We start from the raw sequence: 27,127 nt of genomic DNA, 5'->3' as shown, positions 1-27,127 counted from the left end.
AGATACTTTCTGTTTTCTTCCCTGTCCCTTCCAGTAATTCCTACCATGTCATGTACCACATATGTCATTACTGACCATCAAGCTGATATTTTCAGAGAACTATACACACACACAAAATCACTGCCAAGAGCTCCTTCCTGCACAGCTGGTTAATTTAGAGCTTGTCTTTGTGTACTAGAACTCTAAGTAACGGAATTGTTATTCTTCAGGTATATTACTTTGCACACATCAACATGAGGTTCGTCACCCATTTTAGTGGCCACTTACTAAATGTCTTGAGATCTTTCTAAAAGTCTCCACAGCCACCTTTAGATTTTAAGGGCTTGGATATCAGCAACAGTCTGTCTTTTCTCATGGCACATCCCTTTTCCTCATCATTTGTGAGCATTCTGGACAGATGAGCAGGCTAATAACTGACTTCCATATTTTTTTATCTGCCTGGTAAAAGACATAGGTTTATTCCCATCCTGTAAGTAAAGAACCTACCCTCTTATGCCAGCTTCATTTCAGAGTCTTCACTGAAGAACCTTATAAAAAACTGTTTGTTTGGGGTTTTTTAATCTGACATACACTGTGTAGCAAATATATGAGCATTGCTTTTAAATATTTTTTTCCAAGTAACCCTGGAGTTGCAAACTGCTGTTTGCTTAGAAAAACAGGGAAGAAAAAAAACCCACAAACACTCAGATTTAGTAAATGCATAAACAGGATCCTACACATATATTAAAAATTGTTATTTTTAAGCCTGTTTTGTAACTTTTCAATGGTTGGAGTTGGCAATGCAGCTAATTGCATGTAATTGGTAGTACTTTAGTATTTATTTTCCTTCCCATTCTGTATAGCTTTTATTATGCATGGCTACTTGCAGTTAGGGAGGTGCCTCACTGAAAACCCCTTTCACTGAAATAAACCCTAAGATATACTCTGAAATTGAAGGGGATTTCCAGAGTTCCTGGGCTTTGCATTAGTCCAGTGCAAAAGGCAGAGTATCAGGCACTGTAAGCTGAAGGTACTTTTCCTATGCAAAGAACTGAATGGTGTGGAATGCTATCATTAGTAGGCACTCATAGCATTGGAGATAAATGTAGAGAGGAAAACTGTAAGCATACTTATAAATATAGAAGGCTTAACTGTTCCATTAATCCACAGTCACCAAAAAAGGACTGCATTGAATCAGAGAATGTGGGGATACTATGCTTCCAAAAGTACCAGGCAATATAGCTACTAACCATATGGACCTTACCGCAAGAGAGCCTCTCTGTGTCCATATCCTGTTCCAGATGTCCCATATGTAATGTGCAATATTAAGTGAGACAGGCAGAAATACCAGGAAAATACGAGGACTGAGATGGTCTCTGTTAACATTGAGTCAACAATGGGAAGAATCTATGTGCCATGGCCCTCATTAACCACTGAATCCTGGCTATGGAAACACTAACCATGACATTTTAGTAAGTGAATGTGCAGAAATGCCTTGAGAGATATAGTATGTATCTTTTAGATGCAAGCTGGACCATATGAAGTTTCACATTAACATAAGGAAAAACTTTTTCACTGTCAGGATGTCAGAGCACTGGAACAGGCTGCCCAGAGAGGTTGTGGAGTCTCCTTCAATGGAAACATTCAAAACCCACCTCAATGTGTTCCTGTGTGACCTCATCTAGATGCTCCTGCTGTGGCAAGGGGGTTGGACTGGATGATCTTTTCAGGTCCCTTCCAACCTGTAACATTGTGTGATTCTGTGTTTCTGCAGTCCTGTAATCCTGAGATTTCAGGTATCTAGAATACAAGTTTGCTTACTTAGTGTTTGTAGCAGCCTTCTCTGCTACTGCTTTTGTAACACAATTCAAAATATCAATATCTATACTTCACTGCACCTTGTTACTTGATAGAAAAATGTACTTGACTCCCTACAGTTACTGCAGTTGGAGGGGGATCTGATTAGGATGCTTTTCCTAATTAAGTGATATCACCTAAAATGAGTTTTCCTACCATTGTCTCACTGCAGTATAAAAATAACAACAGAAGAGAATCATTTGGTTATTTTATTTTCCTGATTAAAATGTCTTAACTCATTCACAGTTTACAGGGTAAAATTCCATCTTAATGAAGGACTGAGGGTCAGTTTTCTAACACAGCTAATTATGTGTCCTTATATCCCAATCACGGTTAAGGCTCGATTTCATTGAATTCAGGAGCATCACATCTCAGTAGATCCATAAGTAAGGAGAGCTGGAACAGACTGCCCAGGGAGGTTATGGAGTCCCCTTCTCTGGAGACTTTCAAAACCCACCTGGATGCATTCCTGTGTGGACTACCCAAAGTGATCTTGCCTTAGCAGAGGGGCCGGACCTGATGATCTCTTGAGGTCCCTTCCAACCACTGATACTGTGGGAAAGCCCGAGGTGAGTACTCAGCCACAGGCATCAAATGAGGGGTCCTTAAGAGGGTTTTTTGTCCACAGTCAAGTCTAGGAGAAACTTGAAATGTTTGACTAAAATTCTGCTCTCCTAACTGATGCAGGTGGGAGAGCAACTGGTTGGCCAAATAAAGGGGATTTGGAGTACCTTACCATATGTTTCTTGTCAATAAATAAAGTAGATGAGGTCTGTATTTTTTTCAGCACTCTTTCTCTGGTTCCTTATCTTACTTCAGCATCTGTTCAAGAAGTTGCATAAGAAATATTTTTAAGACTTTGAAAGTTAAAAAGAATGGTCTTAAAAGTGATACTTCTCCCAGAAAGAGAAATAGTTTGTTATGACAAAAGAGCTGTTTCATTTAAGGAAATGTTAGAAGTTAAATATATTCATTTGTCTTTCTGATTAAAGAATTGCAAGCAGTGCTGTTGGATACAAGTCGTGCAGTTCTTACAGCCAAATACCATAGTTATGGAAATCTTGCCCAAAACAAGCTTCAGGATCAGGCCTGGGTAGATGGGTTTTCTAAATAGGTTATGTGGTATGATGTTCACTCATTCATTTATTGTTTGTTTGCTTGTAACGCTAAAAAGACACATTGCTTCAGATTCTTCCCACACTTTAAAAAGCAGCTTTCCTTATACTCTTGTAAAAGTCTAAAGCAGGATTTCATATGGCTCATTCATTTCATTCTGGCTACTAGTGCTCCAATGTAGAATATTTCATCCCTACACTGGTGTCTTCTGTGCCTTTGTGCCTACACCCTTAGCCATTAATGGAAAACCAGACTTTCCTGCAGTTCTGAGTTTTCTTTCTTCTACTTCCTTTCGCAGTTCTGTTGGTTTTATTGATTCTATTACAATAAGGAACACACAAAAGAGAAGATTAAGGCAGAAAGATTTCCCCAGTCCATCAATAAATTTCCTAGGCTTCATTAGCTGTAATTTCTTGAAAAGACTTAGGGTTACATTTACATTATGTAAATAAAATGTATAATCCAAGGGATCAGCTCTTTTACACTCAATAATGTGTACCAAAAATAATTCAGCTGAAAACAGTGGCTTTAGATTTGTATGAGAGAGCAGAAAACCAGGCTGGTGTACAAAATGGCAAATTCTTGTCACTTCTGCTTAGGCAAAAATCTAGAGAAAGACAGCTGTGAGAGTTTTGTCCAAATAGGAATTTTGATCCTCAGCCAAGGAACATGAAGAAGACCAGAATTAAGTACCAGTATTTTCTAGAGAGAAGTGTTTGACAGACTGCTCTGTCCTTGTGATTATATTTTTTTTCTTCAAGTGTTTTTTATTTTTTTCCTTCAAATGTTGGGGCTTTTTTTCAGTTGTACACACTGCACCAGATTCTCTCTTTATTAACAGAACACAGTTTTGCCTGCTGAAAACGATGGCAAATTATGTGATTGAAACTCCTATTTAAAAATAAATAAATAAATAAATAATGTTCTTAATGCATGTCCTCTTGAGTTAAACTCCAATCTCAGCTTTTCAGCTGAGGTTTCCATCATTCCCTTTTACAACTTTATCTAGCCAAAAGATTAAAGCATTTTTGCCTAAACCATTTGACCTTTCCCTGAAATGTATTTCCTTTAAGAGACATTTAGTTCAGAGACGATTCGGTGACTAATTTAATATTCAAAGTTGGCATCGTGGCACTGACTCTGTGTTTACCAAAAACAAATGGTGTCTGTGTCGTTGTTCATTAACCACTGATCATAAAAATTGCCCCCAGTGTTAAGAAAATTGAGGTCTTTGCAAGCAAGCAGTGTCACGGTCACGAATGGCTAACTGAAATATGAACACAAATCGCAGAACTGGTCAACTCTGAATATCTTCTGTAATCAGAGCATTACATATTTTGAAGGCATATGCTCTGTTGTCACAGTAGCACTCCATTAAATTCAAATGAAACTTTAGAGAGGCCAAAAAGCAGTCTTTTGAAAAATGCATTTAATTCTGCTTTCAGTTTTTGTTGAAAGGGGACTGGGGGTTGTTTCGTTTGTTTGCTCCTTTATTTCTGGTTGGTTTGTTGTTGTTTTTTTGGTTGGGGTGGTTTTTTTGTGTTTTTTTTTTTTTTAAAGGTTTATTTTGTTTGGGGTTTTGGGGTTGTGGTTTTTGTTTGGGTTTTGGGTTTGTTGTTTTATTTTTTTAAAGAAGCAACTGTGATACAGGGTAACCGCTTCTTAAAGTGGGAGCCCTTACATTCCCTCCTCCTAATTAATCCCATCCCCAAACATCATTCACTTTACAATAATGGTGGCCCCTGTTCACATGGGTCTAGTACATTTACAACTGATGGGCAGAAAATGTTTTAGTACTGCTTGTTGTTGTAACATCAAGAGCAACACACAGTGAACAAATAATAACTAATGGCTGAGGAAAAGATGTCATTAGGATTCAGAAAGTTCATAAGAAAACTGTTCCACTCATCATGGCTTTTTTAGACAAAAGATTTTTGTCTTCTGCATTTCCTAAAGTATATCCTACTTTAAAAACAAGTATCTGAGTTTGGAAGCAGCGTCTCTTACATCAAAAGTACTATATATGCATAAACACAGCGAATCATAAATCCAAAATTGTAAAAGAATAGGGTTTTTAAGTAAACACTGTGGTCTGAGGTATTTACTAATAGTAATCCATGGACAAGCTTTGATGATCTTCACAAAAGTGAAGTTGCAGCCACTGTTTTGGAAAGAAAGCATTTTAGACGGTTCATCTTAGCTGTTAGGTGAAGTGAGAAGCTGTTTAGTGCCTTCCTGAGACTGTACAAAACAGTGCATTTTACATGTCTGTTTGAAATGCATGATGCAAAGAGTCTTAGCATTTTAAATGTCTATATTGATAATCAAAATTAATTTAAATAAATAAAGTGCATTTAATAAGGTGCTTCTTCCTGGCAAGTCACTGGCCTTATACAAGTAAACTCTGCAAGCTCCCTCTGTGCCAGAACATTAGTTGAATAGTTGCAGTAAGAAGAGAGAATCATATGCTATTTAAAGGCATTAAGCAAAGTGTAGATGTTTAATACAGGTAACTCAGATGTGCATTCAGTTAATGTGGAAATAATTATTATAATGTAGCACTTCATTATTTATAATGCATTAAATGGAGATTTTTATGTGATGCCTTTACAGAGCAGATAGTTCTCTTGCATAGCAGATAACTGAAGTACACCAAAAATTGCTATTGTAGGAAAGGCTGAAAGATCTTTTAAAAAGCAATATGTATGATTTGATGATTAAGAATTGATATTAAACCCCCCTCAAATGCAAAGCAAATAGGATTGCAAACTACACTGCTCAGTGGCTTAATCTCTGTTTTTATGGAAATGACTTAAAATCTCTTCCTTGGTGTGGGGAAAACAGTCTGAAATACCTCCATATTTTGAATGACTAAACTATATGTTTTCTAGTTATTTGCTTCATGCAGAGTGTGGGAAATGTTTATTCTAAAGCCCAGATGAAGCACTGATGTGAGAAATGTTGTAAAGCATCTCATGTTGACTGGAGCTAATTAACTGCAATGCTCCAGTTTTGTTCTCAGTTTTAAGCAGGAACACACAGCACAATACCTTTTATTTTGCTGCTCAATAGATTTTTGCTTAAAAACAGATTAATTCAATATCCTTACAATTTTAACCCCTTTTTTTCCTTAAAATTGCTTTCGTAGATAGAGTAGAAATATTTCCAATAACATGTTGCCTTTTATGTTTTAAAATAAAGTGTAATTTGATAAACTTGCTCTGCTGTCATGCCCTTCTGTATGCAAAACATCCCACTTTTCATTGCATTTCCAAGTTAGAGCTACAGGGTTTATGATAGGCGTACAAAAACCCCCAAACCTAGACATAAAAATAAATGAAAGAAAAGCAGTGGTTTATTTCCTCTTCTTCTCTTAAATACAATCTAACTCTGAATCAGAAGTAAATGCTGCTATCTTCTACATCCTACATTTGCCTCTATATGTCTGTGGAGGTACATTCAGGGTGTTAGAAGCTGGAATGTCATCCCCCCCCCAAAAAAAAAAAAAAAGTAGTTTCCATGTTACAGAAGCAGGGGGTTTTGCTGTTTTGCAAATCAGATTCTTTTAGAGATGAAGATGTTGAAATGCCTAAGAATCCATTCTTTTTCTTTAGTTGGTGCCAATGAGAGAAAATTCAGTGCAGTGAAGCTTATTTATTATTACTGAAGACACCAAAACAAAACCACAATACAACAACAACACTAATTTGGTTAAAAATTGTCTCATGCTCCTCACTGGCTACATATTAAGTGGTGTGGGGGGGAAGTCTGTAATTTTTGTCTGACTAGCTGTGAATTTACCCACCACCTCTTCATGCCACTTTACAAATCCTTTATCCTTGTTTCAAAAATACCATTTTATTTTTGCTACAAGATTTCTTCATTCCCACTCATACTGACTGCAAGAAGCAGAGTCAGAACAAGACAGTCATCTAAAGCCACAGGATTTAATACAAGTCATCTGGAGATTTTTAAATCTCAGGACAGTTCAGTTCTGCATCCCATAGGATATTATAGGACTTCTATCCCACTTGGAATTTGCATCTTTTGAGGTTGTATCTTGCGATCAAGCAGTGCTCACCCTTCTCACTGCCCTTCTGAGGCATCAATTCTCCGGGATGCTTAGGAGGGACAGGAAGAACAAACAATGCGCTAAAACACACAAACCCCCCCAAACTCCAGAGTGAAAACACCCCAGTGAAGATTGGCTGTCAGCTGGTGGACTGCAGAACAGATAAATCCCATCTGAAGTACTATGTATATTTTATGCTAACAGTAGGTAGGACCTAGCTGCTTTTCCCATCCTTTCTCTCCATCCCCTGTTATACCCCTCAGGCTACCATGACGTGTTCTCAGACCCCAGTGAAATCACACTTCTATAAAGTGGAATTGGAGCTGAGAGGCCTCTTCAGGCTTGGGGTCAGTGAGAGCATACTACATCTTTTGTTTCTGTTTTGCTGCTCCTGCTGCTTCTAGGGATTTGAGAGCAAAGAGAAGAAGAAGAGACTTGTGACTGAGATGTTAGCTGCACAGTTTGGCAAGCTACTTTCTCATTCCCTGTCATGCTACAAACTTCCAGCAGAGCCTTGAACCTTTTTCTCTATCGCTCTCTAACCTGGTTTTCTCCCTAGGGTAAAAATCTCCTTTCTTTTTGTCTGGGGTTTAGGCACTGCAGTGAGATGATTAAACTCAGCTTTATGTATGCATCATCATCATCATCATCACCTTTGCACCAGAAGAAATATCACAGGCCCCATGTGTGACAGTGATCATCCATGCAGTGGAGAAAGCAGAAATCCATGCCAGTTCTGATCACAGTCAGTTTTTCAATCTTTTTCAGGCTTGCAGAAGAATTGCACCTTTATAGGAGGTATCCACAGGGATTAAGATAATAGATACTGGTTGTAATAAATAAGTATTCAATCACCTATTTACATTAAATTGCTTTCTGTGGTGTTAAATATTCAGAAAGAAAAACTCTCTCCTTCAGGATGGTCACTATGTTCCAGTTCTTCTATATCCTCAGGGCTTCTCTCTGTTTTCTCTGGCTTTATGCTTTTCCTTTGTTTTTCCATCTTCCTCTTTCTCTGCAGTCATTTGAGTTCCCATTACTACAACCTACCTTTTTTTTCCCCATCTAATCTCCTTCCTCTCATTATCTACTATGGTTTTGACAACAAAGTGGCTAAAATGGAAATGATGTCTGCAATTGGAAGGCGGTGTGCTTGGTTTCAGGTTTTCTGAAGGCATTGATTAAGGCTTCCTTGTTGTATTTGGCCAACCCTAAGAGTGGAAACCTTTTTAGAATATGGCTGTGACTCCTACACAGTCAGAATATATCTTCTGGGTCATGTCTCCAACATCTCAGAGCTCCAAACTATGTCTTTTTTAATTAACATGGGTTTAGTAATGCTCAGCTTTTATGGCAGTCTATGCCTTTTCCATTAGAAAGTCCCATGCAGCTCTTTTCTAGGAGTCCCCTTCTTGAAAGTTTTGGTGTGTATCAAACAAATTCTAAAAGCAGCCTTCAAATCTTACTTCATTAACATTGTTATGGTTGTGAAGGTAGAATTGAGTAAGAAAAGGTAGTCTGATTCTCAGTGTAAAAGGCTAGAGTGAAAACCACATTCCACATTAACTGGGATTTCTCCTTCCCTCTGTGGCTCTAAAGAACCTTTTGCTGATGCTGTTAAAGGCTCATTGCAGCAGCCTGTCAAAGAAGATTTTTCAGCCCCAGTTAGCTCCTGGTACACCAGCATGAACTGCTAGCAAAGCTGACTCCTATGCCCTCTCCCTCCCTCTTTCCCTGCAGAAACTCTTAATTTGGAAACCACACAGAAGATACATAGAAAGCAGAAAAGTGTGACAGCTATGGCAGGGAGCAAGAGAAGCATTCATTCTAGCAATAGGCAGGTGATGAAAGCTTCTCCCAAAGCTTCTCACATACCCAAAGCTTGTATAGATACTATGAAAAGTTACTTGCCTTGTGTTTCCATCATGTGCCTGCTTTCTCCAGGTAGACCAAGATCATCAGGAAACTTCTCTGAGGACTGAGGACTGCAGCCCTGTAACAATTGGTTATAGCAGGCACTATGGATTTATGATGCTTTAGTGTGGACTTTTCAGTGGCAATTAGGATTTCAGTGCTTTTCTTGTGCCTGTGCGGTGACAGGCTCGCATGGTTTTGTTGAGAAACCCATGTTTTGTTCCTGACATTGGAAAGTCTCCAGGATTTCACATGCCGTGAAATATAGGTGGCTGGTAATGATGGACTTGTCAATAGAACAGGCTGAGGTGAGAAAGTAATGTGTCTCCCTAGGAAGGGAGGTGACTGGGAATTGATTCACTGGCTTGTTGACCCTACACATGTGACAGATGACACAATAAGTAGAGAGAAGCAGCATCTCCATGTATGTTGTGCATTGTCATGGGGACAGGCATATTTTTTCTCCAACTGATACATTTGTTCCTATTCATTGTTTCAGAGGATAAAATCTTTGCAGACTTCTCTCCCTGTGGAGTTCAAGTTGGGTATAGCATAAATGCAGCTCTCCAGTTATCAGTATTAGCTTTGTCATTCAGTGGTCAATATTCTTGATCCCCAGTAAGAAATATCCTTTCTGAACAGGAGAGTATTGAGTCCTTACAAGGACAAAGAAGCTTTGGTCTATGAATTCTCAGAGTAATGGAAATTGAGATGAGAAGGGTCCAGTGTGTCTCTCATCTTACTGTCCACACACACCAGGCCACCATACGTCACCCAGTAATTTCTACATCAGGGTTCTGCCCACGCTCCAGAAAGGCAAATACCTCAGCGTTGAAGTGGTAGAGGATCTATCATACCACTTTTAACACCTTCACTATTAAAGAGTTGTACTTTATTTCAGATGGACTTTGCCTAGTATAAGCTCTTAGCTGTGAGGTGTCATTATGCTTTTTGTTTTTTTCCTTCTAACTTAAAAAGACATCTGCTATAGGAAATCTTTTCTTAGTTACATGTAGCCTGTGACTGTGTCATCTCAACCACTTTGCTTCGACCCTGGGAAAATGCACTTCATTGATTTCATATACTAGAAAATCTTCTCATAGTCTTTAAATAAATATAACCAAAATGTCACTTCTGGTTTGAGGTAGAATTGGAGTGCATAAGAGAGAACAAAATGGAAGATACTGACTGTATTTGCAATGAATCAAAAAACAATACCTTCCTGAGATCCCTATGCAGAGAGAGAAAAGTTTGGACTGTGGATCAGATATTTGTTTCTAGTTCCTTTTTGAAATAAATAAGCAGGTGTTGATTCTTCATTCTGTACAAAGACTCATAAACACTTCTGGGCTTTTTACTTCAGGGAATGTATTAATTATTTAGAATAGCATTTGTACTGGTCAAAATTGTGATGTATAGCTCATACTCTAAACTGAAATAGTAACAACAATGAGGACATTAGAAATAGGAGCAGATCTCTGGATCTTACAGCATTGCTCACTGAGTCAACAAGGAAGGAGGCTAGCTTTTCCAGATCCCCCCTCTCTCTTCAGCTTCTGGAAAAAAGGTTGCATTAGGAACTGAATGAGATGACCATGGTAGCATGCAGCTCATCACTGAAAATGAGTGGCAGAGGTTTTCCTTACTTCAGCCAGTGAGAGAGTCTAGGCAAAGAGCTTCCAGATTATGCCATCTCCCTTTCATTATTCCTCCAAGCTCTGGCACCAGCATGCATTACAGTGCAAGTTCTTTTTTTGCAAAGGAGATTCTAGATCAGTCACTCATTTTCTTCACTGTTTTAAACTAGATTTGCATAGCATAGCATAGCATAGCATAGAATAGAATGGAGTAGAATAGAATAGAATAGAATAGAGTAGAATAGAATAGAATAGAATAGAATAGAATAGAATAGAATAGAATAGAATAGAATAGAATAGAATAGAATAGAATAGACCAGGTTGGAAGAAACTTTCAAGATCATCGTGTCCAACCTATCATCCAACACCACCTAATCAACTAAACCATGCAACCAAGCACCCAATCAAGTCTCCTCCTGAACACCTCCAGTGATGGTGACTCCACCACCTCCTCAGGCAGCCCATTCCAAATTTGCTTGGGTGAGACAAGACACCCAAAGGCAAGGTGATTGCAAAGACATTTTTGAAACCTGTTGTGCTCTGTTGAGGCACCTACCTTTCATACTATTCACCAAAATTTGGGTTGTGACCAAGGCAAAATATGTGGGCAAGCAAACTCATTACATTGTTCTGGGTACATCAGCTTAAAATAGTCAATAATAAAGGTTGCACACAGGAAAGGCAAGGATTACAAGTAATGTGATTTAATTGTTGATATTAATGTGATTGCTCTGTGGCACGTCTTGTGAAGCAGTCTTGAGATCTGGGCTTGACTTAACCAAACTGATAGATAAGAGAAATAGGAGGGGAAAAAATACTAAAATGCTTTTGTCTTAAGGTCTTCCTTTCCACAGACAAACCACTCACTGTTGCATAAGAAATCTCAATGCATTGAATCCATAAGCCAGCATTAGATGGACAAAGTTTTACACTTTCTAGGTCAGCAGATCTGTCCAAGACACAATTGTACTAGTGGCAAAAAAAGCAATAAAATCATAGTTTGGCCTCTTCAGTGGAAGATACCTGTAACACAGAGGACTTCAGAGTCATACAAAATGCACACACCCAAAAAAAGCAACCCTACCCTGGTGTTCTACGTGCAGCTTTTTGGAGGGTTTCTGTGACAACCTTCCGGCGCATTCAAATCCATTCTTATCTCTGAGCTTCCATAAAATACTCTCTAGAGAAGTGACACATTTGCTTCTTCAGAAGCCAAGAAAGCTTTTCCATTAACGTCAGCATAAGCAAAACAAGGTGATTCCTGGAAGTTTTGAAGCCCTGTCTCAAGCTTTTCCACACATCTGTTTTTGATGACAGTAGGTTTACCCCTTCTCTAGCTGGAAAAACCTTCTCTGCAACCTAGGAAGCTATTGGTTGCAGGCTGTATTTCACTTTTTTTGTATCAAAAGAGCATGCTCATATCCCTCTTAGCATAATTTAGAGATTTGCCACTCATGAACCCTCTACTCCCTCCTTGATTTCAGCACATAATTTTTCTGCATTATGATGTTGGAAAACCTGTCTTTCCTCAGTGACAATGGACTGCCAATATCATCTAAATAGATTGTAAACTGAGTTCACTTGCATGCAGTCTGATCTGCTCCCTCTGGTTTCTAATAAGGACTGGACAAGGAGTCTTTGGAGAAGAGAATTATTGTTCTTATCTTCCACACAGGTTTTGCAGAGTTTATTTTTTAGCTTTACTCTGTCTTGTTTCTTCATGCTTACTCTCCATTCTTAGGGCAGCTCCCTCATTATCTTGCGTGAGATAATGCTGGAAGAAAATGCTGGCTTCTCTCTATTTTTTTCTTGCCTATAAGCATTTTTCTGTACTTGCATGGATTTACCAGTATGTTGAGGAAAGTATCAACTCTACCTGCTAGGTTTAATGCTCTCTTTTAAGCTCTGCTTTACTGCTTCTCTAGTCCTTGGTTCAGGCTCAAGGAAGAATAGTAACTGTACATTGCAGTTTCTTTTGTAGAACTTTTGTTGTATTAACTTTGCCTTTGAGCACAGCTGTTTCTGTCTTCTGTTTTCTGTGAATATCCCACATACATACAATCACAGGCACTAGAAGCAGGGGAAGGAGGAGGGGCAGCAGAGATACTGGACCCCCAAAAACTCTGTCATTCTATCACTCATTAAGCCTTGTACAAGTCTTATTTAAAACACATTATAATCCGAGTTGCTTTCATCTGTAAAACACTCTTTCAAGGCAAGAACTGCCCCTTCTTTCAGGCTGAAGGATGTCTGCATTACACCATTTTAATAAGAATAATTTTCTTAAGACTAAAACTATTTGGTTTGGTGCATTCTACATTCTGCAGAGAGTATCTCCAAGTTTTGCTATTTTGTTTTCATAGAGCAATGATTTTTTGGTGACTATATTGCCACATTACAGAAAAGGTCTGAAGAGAACCTGATTTTGCAGAAATATAGATGTATCACGGTACATCTAAAGTTTTAATTGGGAAAACCATGTCAGTGGTTATGAACTGAAAGGAAAAGCAAACAGTAAATCATGGCAGGTCTAAGAAGGGAGTAAAAATGTAAGGTGTAAAAATAATACAGTTGTAATTTTGAGGGGTGGGCAGGTGATAAAATCTGACTTGTATTTCTCTTACAGCCCTTAAACCAAGTTTTTTGAGTGATAATGCTAGACTACTCCAACACTCTCTGTAAAGAAGTGTTTCAGGTCAAATGCAGCAAGCTTAAGAGCAAAGTTGTGGAGCAGGATATACACCGGAACTCTTAATGTTCCACTCCAGCACTCAGTTCTGCCCTCAGCATCAAGACAGAGACTACTCAGAGGGAAACTTACTTTTAAAATGGTACTTTTTTACATTAGCGCTCACCATGGGCCCAAAACTTTCTGAGCAGTGTAGGCTGATGAGGCTAAAATATACAGACTTTTATTTTAAGCTGTTATTACTTACTAGAGTAGGCTTCCGAGGGAAAAGAATGACAAAAGAGCAGTAGGTTATTGGTATCACTGCCTGTGGGTTATTGTGGGTTGTGAGAGGTGACAAAGAGCTGTTTGTATCACCAAGGAAATGCAGATAACTTCAGGAGGAGTAATATCATTGCACCTGACTGGGTCAAGGTTATAATGGTGGTTGTTTGGCATGTGCTGATGCTATTAAACCTCTATTAGCATGGAAGGGCTTGATCTTATTCTGCTGACAGCCGGAGGAGGTCTCGCATCGTAACTTCAGTGGAAACAGGATCGAGCCCAGACCATCTTAACACAGGGCACCGATAGCAAATGTCTCACATGGGGAGAAAAAAAAACCCAACACCACAAACAAACCAAAAAGCCTCCGAATTTTTCACAGAATAACTTGATTCACAGAGACTTCTGAAAAGTCCTAACGACTGGAGACAGGGGAAAAAAAAACACACCAAAATAAGGAAACGTTTCAGTTGAAAGAAAAATAGTTCTGATATGTGAGAGGATGGCACTTGAAAACCGTAACTATGTAAAAGTCAGTATTAAAAAGCGTCCTTCTTAGGCTGGCTACATAAAACCTGAGCACAAACAGAAACTTGTCATCCGAACGAGAAAAATAACCCCTCCGAGTGTATATTTTTGCGATTTCAACGGTTTATATCTTAAATGTAAAAATACCGGACAACCGCAGGCAGGTGGCGTGGCGTAGGTTTTGGTTTCTTGGGTTTTTTGGGTTGTTTTTTTTTTGGAGGCTGTGTTCAAGGAGTGGTGTTTGAGCTGCCCAGAGGTGTAACTGCAAAGCGTGCCACAGTTGTCGGAGTGGGAGGTGGGCAGCTGGAGCCTCGCCTCGGTAAGGAACCGATCCCAGGCTTCCTCAAACGCCAGCAGCCACCGCCGCAACCGCTCTGATGGCAACGAAGCCCGGGCCTGATCCTGGGGCTGTTCACCCCCCCGCTCCCTCCCCGATATTTGCCTGCTGGCAAGCAGAGGGGGCCCTGCCCCAGGGGGCACGGCTGTTCCCGCCGGCTCCAGAAAGAAGGGGATGCAACAGAGATCTCCCCTCCGCATCGCATGGCATTTCAGCTTGTTTTTTCTTTCCTGCTGTTTCCTCTTCAGTTTCACCCGCGGAACTCGATGAGTGCTTTGCACTCTAAATCGCCGAGCGATGGGGCAGTGAGGGTAACATTCAGGGTATGAAAAAATTTGCTAATGCCTCGAGAATATCACTTTAAAACTACTCCGAAATATTCCGTAGCTTTTTAATTGAAGTAAACAAAGTGCAACAAATCCTAACTCAAATATGATTGCACTGAGATTAGGCTCTAATTGCTTAAGGTTCAGGTGGAATCTGCAGGCTAAAGCCTATAAGAACAATCTGAATTTCACAATCATTCTGTCAAAAGCAAAGAGATGAGAGCCCACACGCTTCCTAACAAGTCATTTTTAACAGTTACAAGCTTCTTACAAAGACCACACAGGGAGTCTAAGAGATGCAAATCTAATCCCTGGTCATTCTGCAGGCCTTCAACAAAGATGTACTAAAGCCTAATAGAAAAGAAATCAGTTCTCTGTCACCAGCTCCTAGTAAAATCTATTAGGGAAAGTACGGATCTCGTATTTACAGCCGTTGCTTTTTAAAGGTTAAGGACAAGTACATATAAAAGGAATACATTTTTGTGTGTGTGAAATATTTAATAAAATCCGTCGTCAGGTTTTTTTTATTCCTAAGAATGCTTTGGTATTTAGTTTATATTCATTGAGCAAAAGAATTATCTATCCCTTTGTTCTTCGAGATTATTAGCAACAGAATTTTTTTTTCCGTGCTAGTCATTCAGACAGATGCCGGTTTGCTAGTGGCTTTGGGTTTGCTTTTTTGTGTGTGTTTTGTTTTGTTCCGGATCCCTCATTTTAAAAACTAGTGTGGAAACCTCAGACCAGCGCTCGGTATCTTAAACTGCTTTGAAATGTCTCTCGGCAGTTTGACCAGTGTCCAGGAGTGAATATTTAAATCAAACGAATGTCTAAATAAAGAGGAACAGAAAGTCTGGCTGCGCATTGGCAAACGGTGGACAAAAACAGCCTTTTCCAGGGTACTCTCCTCTCCTAAATTTTGTTGTTAATGAGATTATCCCTCTTTTTTATTTCTTTTCTTTCTTTCTTTTCTTTCTTTCTTTCTTTCTTTCTTTCTTTCTTTCTTTCTTTCTTTCTTTCTTTCTTTCTTTCTTTCTTTCTTTCTTTCTTTCTTTCTTTCTTTCTTTCTTTCCTTCTTTCTTTCTTTTCTATCTTTCTTTCTTTCTTTCTTTCTATCTTTCTTTCTTTCTTTCTTTCTATCTTTCTATCTTTCTTTCTTTCTTTTCTATCTTTCTTTCTTTCTTTCTATCTTTCTTTCTTTCCTTCTTTTCTATCTTTCTTTCTTTCTTTCTAACTGTCTTTCTTACCTTCTTTTCTATATTTCTTTCTTTCTTTCTATCTTTCTTACTTTCTTTTTCCTTCCATTTTTTCCGTTCTTTTTTCCTTTTATTTTTTTTTTTTATAACTCACTATGCACTGGATAACCTCCATCTCCCGGCAAACCTTACCCTCATTTAGTGCATCTGTCTGTTATACATTTTAATAATTCAAATGAACATAAAAGTCACCACTTTCCTACACCAGCACACTGCTACGCAAACACACATCTTCCTCCATCCTAACATATATCCATACATCATGCTTTGGCAGAAGATCTGTATTAACGCGAGGGATATACACACACATTTGCAGCACCATTTTTTAGGTCACTTTTGTTCTTGAAATGTTCACCTGTTCCCTTGGCCCGGGGAAGGCTCTGGGTACTCAGGTCATAGCCTGGTAATGTAGGGAAATTGGGTCACGGTCCTGCGGTCTCCCACTTGCCAGGCGCCGGTTGGGTTAAGTGGGAATCTTGTCTGTCTAACCGCTATGGGATCAGAGCTTCAATTTTTCCCTTGAAAATCACCGATGCTAAAATAAACAGGCCGTTTGTTGACGGACTCCGAGTTTTCTCAGTTTGCAACATATATCGGAGGAGACGAAGTGCGGTGGGGGGTGCGGTTGTGGGTGTGTGTGATCATTCTTAAGTGACCAGCAGAACTTGAGTCTGTTTGAGAAAACAGATGATGCCTGTAGGGGTGACATGACTATTTCTGGTTAGGAGCTGTGTTACTGATGTGGGTAAAAATTGAACCCCAACAAGAAGTAATGTATCTCCATGTCCTGGTGATACACATACCAAAAAAAAGGGGAAAAAAATTAAAAAAAAATTAGAACGGTGAGAAATTTGTCACGACCCAGTGGGGTCAGTGTCCAACGAACCGGCGTGGCTTGAGGAAAGGAGAAATTTGCTTGGGGCCAAAAACTACTCTATGCTCCCCGTGATTAGCACATTTTACTGGGACAACTTGTGTGAATAAAACCATCGGTGTCTGGGAAGGGGAATAACTTTTCCTAAGCAAACAGGTCCATTTCTTCCTCCTTTTTCGTCCCCCATGCCCATCTCGTCATCTTCGTGGGAGAATCGTCTCCAGTCACTGGGCTGGAGGAAAGTTCCTTTCCCTCGGAAACACCGGCGCCCGCGAAACTCTCCGTCCTCTCCGAGAGGTGTGGGCTGCTTCGAGATACCGGCGGGTGGGGAGCCCTCAACCCCACTGACCCCTCATCCGCCCGTCTGGAGGAGCCCTACCCTCGTTCCGTCCAGAAAGCCTCCAGCCGCCCTCACCTTCCCCCTCCAAGTTTGTTTCATGAGTGTGAAGCCAGCCTGGAGGATCACTCTGTCTTCAGTGCCCGGCTGGGCATAGGAAAGGTCCCACAAGTGTCCACTCTTTCTTTTTTTCCTTCTTTTTTTTTGTTCCCCCAAGAGGGAGGAGTGTTGATAGAACAGGTTTCCCAATGTGGTACCTGAGGCCGAGGAGGAAACGCTTCAAAGCACCGAGTGCAGCTTTTCGGGGCCTCCTGCACCCGGCTCCTTGCCTAGCCGTGTGGCCCGAGCCCTAATTAGGGCTCAGACCTAATCAGCTAGCGCGGAGAAGAGAGAAGGGGTTCTTCTTTGGCGGCCTGGGGCGGGGAGCAAGGTAGAAATCCCAGTGTAGAGAAGTTTCCCTGCTCCTTCTTTCTTGCCGAGGAAAGGGTGACTTGAACTGGGATAAGGAGCTGCGAGCAGCGGGAAGCGGAGCAGGGCCTGGGGGAGCAGCGGGGACCCTGAGCTCTGCCTGGAGCTGCCCCTCCCGCGGAGCCAGCTAGGCGGTGAGCGCCGGCCCCTCTGAGCCCCGGGGAGGACCCCCAAACGGTGCTGGGAAGGACCCACCTGTCATCCTCGTCGGTCTGCCTGCGGGTTGTCAGTAATAACACTTTGTACCTCGTATGGGGCTAATTCAGCTTTCTACGACATTGCCTTATTTATTCTGTTATTTATTTACTCCCCTTTCCAAGAGTTGATTTGGCCCTTTGAAGTGGAAGAGAATAAAGCAGTGTGGTGGAGGGTGGGAACCGGGAAAAGCAGCGCTGCTGGGACTGGGACGGGTGTTTGGCTGCAAGAAGCAAGTGTCTGCTTTCAAAAACCAAGCAGCAAAGCAGGGCAGAGGGCTGGGAGCGGGGCTGGGCCGCTGTCAGCAGTGCGCACAGTCACATAAACAAGTAAATGAGGGAAATCGGAAACGCCAATTAATGTGCTGTGTGCGGTGTTGGGAGAGCCTTTATTTCGCTATTGGTTACCGGCAGGCGAGCCTCAACTTCCCTGCCCGCTCCTCTTCTGCAGGATGATTACGATGGAGGACGCGTAGGCCTCCGGGCTTTCTCTCGGCTTCGAGCACTTGAGGAACAAGAAAAACGCTCTAGAGCGAGCAGAGGCGGGGAAGTGAGGGGCCTGCCTGGAGCTGAGATTGCCGTGGGGGGCGAGGCAAGAGGGGGTCTGCCCTCCCTGAGGCCCCAGGCTTTGCATTCTGGCTTTTGTGTGTCCTTTCCCCGCTCTCTTAGCAGGATGGGATGCGGCTCTCGGGGGACAGGACCACAGGGAGTCCCGGTTTGCTGCGACGGCCGTGGGCGGGGAAGGCGTGATACCCCGGGAGTCGGGCTCCGGCCAGTGGAGCTTCTCCGGGGCAGGGCTCCGAGCTCGGCGGGCACTAGATGCTTTTCACAGCCTCCTTCAACTGTCCTTTCTCTAGGCCTCACTTTAAAAAACAAGTTAACGTTTTCTAGGGAATAATTCACCCGGTATATTCTTGATTAAATGACTGTTAACCCTAAGAGACTGATAGGACAATCAACATGCTTTTCCAATCACCATTCTTTTCTTGGTTGGTTTCTTTCTTTCCCCAACGGGGAGTCTCTCTATAGGTCGGAACCTTGCTTTCTAAGTCAATTAAGTCATATTTTCAAAAAGAATATTAGATAAAAAAATACAACGTGATTAAAACGTCGCGTAAAAGGCCTGCGGTGGGAAGGAAATATTTGGTGCTCGTCTGTAGATTCTCTCACCTACCGCCTACTCTGAATGCGTCCTGTATCTTCCAGCGTGTCCGGCCCTCATGATTGCAAATAGGCATGTTTTCAAATGGAAATAGGACTTCCAAACTGATTATGTGTATTGAATCGGAATCATTTGCTAGATCCTCTTGTTTAAAATGTATTGAAAAAAGCATGATGGTTGCACAGCTCTGAAACTGGCTTCTTCTCATCTCAGGGAGGTCGATCTATTTTGCAACTTTTTGCCATTTGTGAATGTTTCAGCTAGATAATTACGCTGCCATTGTAGAAGGGCGATGCACTGACACACAAACACCCCTTCCCCCGCTGCACACAGACTCCCCCACCATCCCCAGCGCGCACACCTTCAGCCACCATGCGAAGCCTGCTCCGTGTAATTTACCCACGCCGTGCCCGGGCTTCCACGGCAAGAACCGCCCGCTGTCCCCACGGCAGCGCAGCTCCAGCTGCCCTGCCGCTGCCACACCAGTACGACGCGCCCCAGGGCCATGCCACCCACATCCTCCCCGTGACACCGGGCACGAAATTACAGTATCCACCCCGAGCTCCACGGGGCAACACGGTTCCCACGTCTAGGTTCTGCTTCGTGAGCCATTATTTAAAGGCAAGCAGTCTGTGTATGTGTGTATGTACATGGAAAAGCCAGAGCCGGGGAGCAGCAGCTATTGCTCACACACGGAAGAATGACAACCTCCATGCAAAGGTTCCGTCTATTGATATGTAATGAGAGCTTTAAATCCTGTCATATCTTCCAAAGAATAATCCATTCAAATTCAGAAGAGTAATTCAAAAGCGAGGAAAGAAAAGGGAGATCTGCACCGGGCAGAAAGCGGGCAGCCCCTCACGCACAGGCAAGAGAGAAATCGGCGCCAGGAAGCGGGATTCCCCCGCCGCACCCCCCGGGACAGCCCCGGCCCCGCACGCTCAGCCCGGGCTGTCCCGCTCCCAACCCGCGCCGTCCCACCGCTGCTCGGGACGAGCATGCCCAAACTTTCTCGGATGCTTCCTCGGGGGTTGTTTTCCCCCCACCTAAACCAATCAAACGAAACCCGAGCTGAGAGGGGGTGGGGGTGCCCAGTCCTGCGTGCTCAGCGGCGCGGGGAAGCCCACGCAACTGGGCTGGCCGGGCAGGCAGCTGCTGGGGCTGGGGCCACCGCTCCCCGGGCAAGGCGGCGGCCCGATACCGCCTAGCAGAGCCACGCTGAAGTGGCTGCAAGGGAGACCTCTGACAGAGCAGAAAATGCCAGTGCTGGGACCTGTCCTACGTCCTTTCCCGCACTTGCACAGTACCTTTGCGAAGACACAAATTCATCCAGCCGCACTCTGTCCTCGATCTTTTTTTGGTTACCTCGGAGGTGCCAGGCACTTCCCTGTCTTTACCCAGCTGGGCAAGTGTGGTGTGTGTTGCAGTGACGGGGCAGTACCGGGGCGCCGAGCCCCGTGTTACTCGCCCTAGCTATGGCAAGGCGCCATAGTCGGTAAACACCTTGTCAGGGTGTTTGGGAGCAGAATCTGGACTGAAGTCTAAGGGGCTCCTGGCCCGGCGTTTGCAGCCTTCCCGTCTGGGCATTGCCCTGTGTGCCAAGGACCCGGGAGGCGGTGGGTGCGCACAGCTGGATCTGCCCGGGAACACCTGCAGCTGGCAGCGCGGGCAGAGGCTGCCTTAGCTGGCGCTGCAAACAGAGAGAGACAGGCACTGCCCTTAGTCGCCTGCAGCCCGCAGGCGGGGAACTCTGCGGGGCTGCTCCCGGCTCCCGCAGGCAACGCCACGACCCGGGCTGCAGAAGAGCCCGTCTGCTGCATGCCACGGATCCTGCGGACCAGGCTGCCCAGGGCGGGATCAGGCCCGTTCTCCTCGACGGAGAACCGCGACCTGCGCACCGGCGGCAGCTTTGGCCGTGTCGGATTTTTTCTGGAGGGCGATGGGGCATAAGGAGAGCGCAGCGGGCACCCTGTTGGGGTCGGCGGCGCGGCTCGCGGGTAGCCCGGTGGGGCTGCGCTGCGGGGCTGCGCTGCGGGGCTGCGCTGCGGGGCTGTCCTCCTCCCGGGCTCCCGCCCGGGCAGCCTCGGCCGGGCAAAGGCGGAAAGTCGCGGGAGAATCTCCTAGGTGTAAAATAAAGAGCGGAGAGGACGCACAGGCAGGCGGGTAAATGCCTTTTTCAAGAGTAAGAGTTTTCCCGTTCCCGCCCGCTTCTGCTCCTGAGACCCCACAGTTAACACCGGGCACATTAACTCCTACATACACCACCAGATGCACACATTTATAGGTATAATTCATAGAGAGAAGCGCATATGTAGAGTAAACGCCCCTCATAAGTCATTCGGGTTTTTGGTTTGGTTTGTTTTTCCTCTGCGGTGACCTAATACAGAGAGAAGTGCAGGGGACGGGAAGCTTTGTGCACCCATTTCACAGCAGCAACAGTGACTTTCTGAAGCAGCGCGCAGGTTAAGAGCAAAAGCGGAGGCCAAGGACGAGCCCAAGAAAAAGGGATCATTTTAAAGAGCTTCTCTGAGAAATAACAGCACCGAAACTAAAAAGTTTAAGGAACAAAAGGACCGAAAGATACTCCGAAAGCACCATGTCCTACAGTCACATTATTAGGTCAGTAACACACTGAAATGAACTCAGCCACTTCAGCAACACCTTTGATGTGAAGCAAAAAAGTCTGTTCCCTCCCAGATGCCAGGTGTGTGTAAATTTGTCACCTTCCAGCGCGTCATTACTTCCCCAAATTTACTTGATCGAGAACTCCGGTGAAATCCACCAGAACAGGTGAAAGTGAATATCTCGTACCTTGCTTAGTTTTCTAAGACTTGCAACTATTCTTTTATTTAAAACAAACAACACTTTAAACCAAACAACACTCCACCCCAAACTAAACCCAAACCCAAACAAACAAAGCTCCCCGAAAAGAAAAGGGGGGAAAAAAATCATATGTACATGCGCTTTATTCTTTTTCTGTACACTTTAAAGAACCCCTGTATCAAAAAAAGCGGTACTCAGAATGATATGGGGAGCTCTCGTGGAATGACTACAGTAAGTCGTATATGCTCATTAAAACCAGATAAGTAAATTCACCTGTTCGAGAAACACAACCTACAAACTAATTTACAATTACTCGGAAAGTCCATCTGTGTTTAATAGAAATACACGTCTGAAAACAGTAGCCATCTTACTCAGATTTAGTTGTTAGCGTGAGGCACGGAGCTAGTCAGTGAAACCGGACCTAAGTATCATTTTTCACTCAGTAAATATTTTTAGAGTATATATTTTTAACTTCCCCCCCCCCATTTTTGTCCGGAATAGTGGATTCACACTGTCTTTCATAGGTAAGGAATTCAGCCATTTGTAAATGTTTTTGCTTTTAAATGTCTGTGTCATTGTAAGAAAATACGTATTTCCACCTTCCCCCTCCCCCTAAGAAAAAACTTCACATCGAAGATTAAATGGCATACTTAACGCCCATCTATAGGTTTCCCAAGAAATTTTCTGCATAGTAAGTTGTTTTAAGCATCGAAAAAGAATTTAAGTTTCTTTCCCACGTCAGTACCTCTTATTCGCTGCCTTATTTATATAGTTGATCAGAAACCTTTGAGAGAAAGACATAGGATATAGAAAACTTTGACCTTACCTGCTCCCTAATGTGCTTGCAGTCAGGAGGGGGGAAAAAATTCGTATTATTCGCCACTTTGCCAGAGACGGAAATCTCTGCCTCACAGGGACAGCCAGACTGGGCCAGACCTCTGTACACATTTGATACATATAAACAGTATTACCATTTACCTAGGATTTGGAGGGGTTTTTTTTACCCTCTTGAAGGGGATCATGAGAGGAACAGTGGGTCAGACAGAAAAAAAAATAAAAAAATATTTTTCAGCTTTGCTCCCGACACGTCCATGAAAGGACTGAAATTCTTCTGAAGTCGCTCAGTCTTTACCTCTAGGTCCCCTTTGTAAAAGCAGACGTCGCGACAAGTTGGACAGGGGCTGCCTTCCCAGCGAGGCCCCTCTACCTGCGCTCCGCCACAAAACTCCTAAAATACTTTTTTCTTACCCCCTCCCCGTGGCAACTTCTCTTGGTCTCATTTTAGAGCTGTCTCAGATTACATTGTTTGGGACCTGCAATTTGAACACTGTCTTAGGGCCCTGCGCTGCCTTTTGCACGGAGATGCAGGCAATATACTTTTAGATCAGCTCCTCATCGCTTTTGCTCCTCCGTAGGTATGGCAACAGCCCCGCGCTGCCCCGTTAGCCCGGGAAGCAGCCGCGTCCTGGGCAGGCCTGCGCTGCAGCCTCCCCCGAGCCTTTCCTTCCAAGCATCCCCGCTGCTAACAGGCTGCTGTGAAACGACAAAAAAAACCAACCCCAAATCACCCCACAACCCGTTTTGATATGAAACAGCAAATATATGGAAGCTTTTTGCTATTGTCGCTGTTGCTGTGACTGCGGTGATGGGGTTTTGCGGGATTTTGTTGTTGGATTGGTTTTGTTTGGTTGGTTGTTTTCTTTTTGGTTTTGTTTTGTATTGTTTTTTTCCACAGCCTACTGTGCTACTACATGCACACTTCATGGCACTCAAACGTGAACTCCTGTTTACAGCAGTGAAAAATGCCCTCCGCATTTCTCCTACATTTGCAGACAGTGCCAGGGAGCGGGGGAGTGGAAGGGAATGGCGACTCTTCACTAGATCCCTTCATCTCTCCACGTATCGGGTGCCCACGGGCTCACATCGATAGAGGAGCAGTTTTATTGGGAAACGTGCATTTCTTCAGTCATTTCAGATTTGAATCATGCTGCCCCCTCTCCCCTCTGCCATCCCATTATTCAAGTTCTGCATTGATTATCGGGGAAATGAAAACCAGCGAATTGGAAGAGCAAGAGTTTAGACGGAGACATATATTTTACTTCAGAAAAGCCATACACGGACTAAGTTCTTGTGAGTGTTCTCGAGGGAGGCTGGAGATTAAAATGTATTTAGCTCCCCTCCCCCTCTCCGCCCCCCCCCCCCCCCCCCCCCCCAAAATCTTCATCCCAGTCAAGGCATAACTGGTTTATACAAAGAATTTTATGATAAAAGGCAATAACACAATGTCATAAAAAACCTCTATAAAATTGCTAAAGAGCAGTTTGTTTGCATTTCTCCTGATTGATATGTAAATACAGTTTGAACTGTGTTTGCTCGGTCTCTAGTGCTTAATAAAGAGATGAATTCACCTTTCTGTGGTACAAGTAAACAGACTTTAAACTAAGCCGACATCAGACAAAGTGGAAACGAGTTTATTTAATCGAAACTAAATCTAGTTTAAGAAAGATAAGTCAGTGTACATAATAATCCATTACAGTAATTACACCCACCACCAAATATGTGTTTATGAGGTTGTCAAGACACAGTAAAATTCATTTATTTCCCCCGGAGTCTATAAAGAATTTCCACTGGATGAATCCCTATCGAACATGTTAACTTCAATATTTGGGGAGGGGAAATAATATTTCTTTGCTGTATTAATGCCTCTCAGTGCTCCTCACTTTTGAACGTTCCTGTGTTTGAAAGGATGCAAACATTAATTACATCTGAAGGGGAAATGTCGACTTAACCACAGCACTTTCCCCTTCAGCTTGTATATTAACTCGGGAGAAACTAACCCTAATTTAAAAAATCCGTGGAGTTAACCCTTGCTTTCGCTCCCTCCGCGGGATCTGGAAGCGCGGTACCACGAACCAGGAATTCTCAACACTTTCTTCTTTTAGCAGAAATAACAGCACTAAACTCCAGACACACCTCCCACCCACCCCATCCCCTCCCCACCCCACCCACACTTCCCCCGCCGCCATGCTTAACATGATGTTATAGATCTGAAACGAATATTATGTGTAGAAAAAGAAAGAAAGAGGGGGTAAAAAAGAAAATAAAAGAAAATAAATATTCGTTGGGCTATTTGAGAATGTCTCTGTATAAAGCAGGGCACAAAATCAAAGGTCTCGAAATTCCTGTTGACACACATGATGTTCTCTACTTAGGAAATAAGGGCGGGGGGATGGGGAGGGAGGCAGAAAGGATCTGATAATTTTTTTTTTCCCTATCTATTTCCCCTTTTCTCCATCCAGACTAGCACTTGGTGTCCGAATAACACCGGATATCTTGTATAAATAAACGACTGGAGCTTTCGAAAGCTGCTACTTAAACTGGAAGTTGGGCTGTTTCCATCCCGGGCAAGCTTCTTGCTTTCTCTTCAAAAATATGAGCATGTCATAATACCTCTTAATTCAGAGGTCTTTCAGTGACTGCGATTCTCTTCTGTGGTTTAACTGAGGGGATCTTGAGGAAAAAAACCCGAAGGAGCAGACGTGAAGGAAAACACGCTACAAGGTCTTTTAGGATGGGGGACTTCTTATTTTGTTACACTCGCAGAAGGGATATTTGGGACCCGAAAGACAGTGAATTACATGTATTTCGGACTTGTCCGATACGAGCTAATTAATTGATATGCTTTATCTATTTACAGTAAAGTTAGTATTTAACTGCCTTGCTTTACACATAGTATTTACCTTCCCACCAACCACCCCTCAGTGTCTCATCCAGGCGCGCACCCTGCGCATCCTGCGCACACACATGCACACGCGTGCGCGCACACACACTTTCTCCTCATCTACTTCTTCACAAGCATCCCAAATCGCTACACACACACACCCCAAAAAAGGCCAAAACAAACAAACAAAAAAACCCAAACAAAACAAACCACACCACCTCCAAACAAACAAACAAACAAAAAAAACCCAACCAGCCAAAACCCAGCCAAAAGCAATCTGCGTTATAGTGAGGTGCAACCTGCAGCTAAACTCCCGCCGGGGTAACGAAGTGGACGTGGGCAGGAGAAACTGTGTGTGTGTGTGCGTGCACTCTTGGGGGGGGTGGATAGGTGCAGAAAATGAAATGAAGTCTGATAATGAAAGTTAATTCAAACTACTTTCGTACACAATAAACTATCTTTTTATTTTGATTATAAATAAGGTGACTGTATTTCCCTTAAAATACAAGTACATAGGAAAACTTGGTAGAAATTATTATTTTTAACAAGGTATTAAAACTGAACTCTCTTTAATTCGGCCACAGGTTCTACACTGTCAGCAGGTTCTTCCTTAATTTGTTTCTAGTGCCATTAGACTTTTACTTTCTTTCTCCTCCGTGCCTTTGGCATTCGAATTTCTACTCCCGGAATATTTTGTTTTCTCTAGCAAGAAGTCTCTGAGGTGTACCCCGCCCCCACAATAATCAGGCTGATGAATTTGGACTCGATCCCTTCACCCTCGGGTATGTGAATCCCATGCGTTTGCTCATCACTTTTTCACGCTGAGGACTGATCCTGCATCCCGTTAACAACCTGGTGCAGCTTCCCTCTGGGACCAGGGTCCGCGCCCTGAGAGAGGCTGGGGTCTTTCAGGGTTTGGCAGAATCCCGGATTGTTTTTTTCATCAAGGAGAAAAAAAAAAAAAAAGAATAATAATTAAAAAAAAAAAAAAAAAGCAGGGAAGGGAGAGCCGGGAGGAAAAAAAAAATATTCGTAATGTGTATAATTTATTAGAAGCTTCTTAGGAACTATATTTAAGCCAAATATCTACATAAGTTACAACAGGAGAATGCGGTGTGCGCATGTAACAAACTGCCAGAGGATTTACGACGGGGCGATCAAGTGTCCATAAAAAAGGTGGGGGTTTGTTTGGTTGATTGTATTTTTTTTTTTCTTTTCCTTTTTACAACAAAATATACAGGCTACTAAAAACTATGAGTTTAGTCCAACTTTTGACAGCATTATACAGCTACATGTTCACATCAAACGTAAGGAGGAAAATAAAAGCCAAGCCTTTGATGACTCCACGTCTCCATCCGCAAGCCCTGGCGCGGGGTTGGGAGCGGAGCCCAGGGGAGGGGGGAAGCTGCTTCTGGTGCCTGGGTGACGTGAATGCGTTCTTTTGGGGAAAACCACCCCATCCCCCAAAATCTCTGTATTTACATGCAAGTCTTGGACGCTGGCAAAGTGTACATCTGGAATCCAAGCCTTCGGACCATGTCTAATGATGGTCCCCTTTCTGCAGACTGCTCCGTGG

The sequence above is a fragment of the Dryobates pubescens genome, chromosome 5, assembly GCF_014839835.1.
Source record: "Dryobates pubescens isolate bDryPub1 chromosome 5, bDryPub1.pri, whole genome shotgun sequence".
In the NCBI taxonomy this organism is placed as follows: Eukaryota; Metazoa; Chordata; class Aves; order Piciformes; family Picidae; genus Dryobates; species Dryobates pubescens.
Note: the sequence above shows the minus strand (reverse complement) of the source record.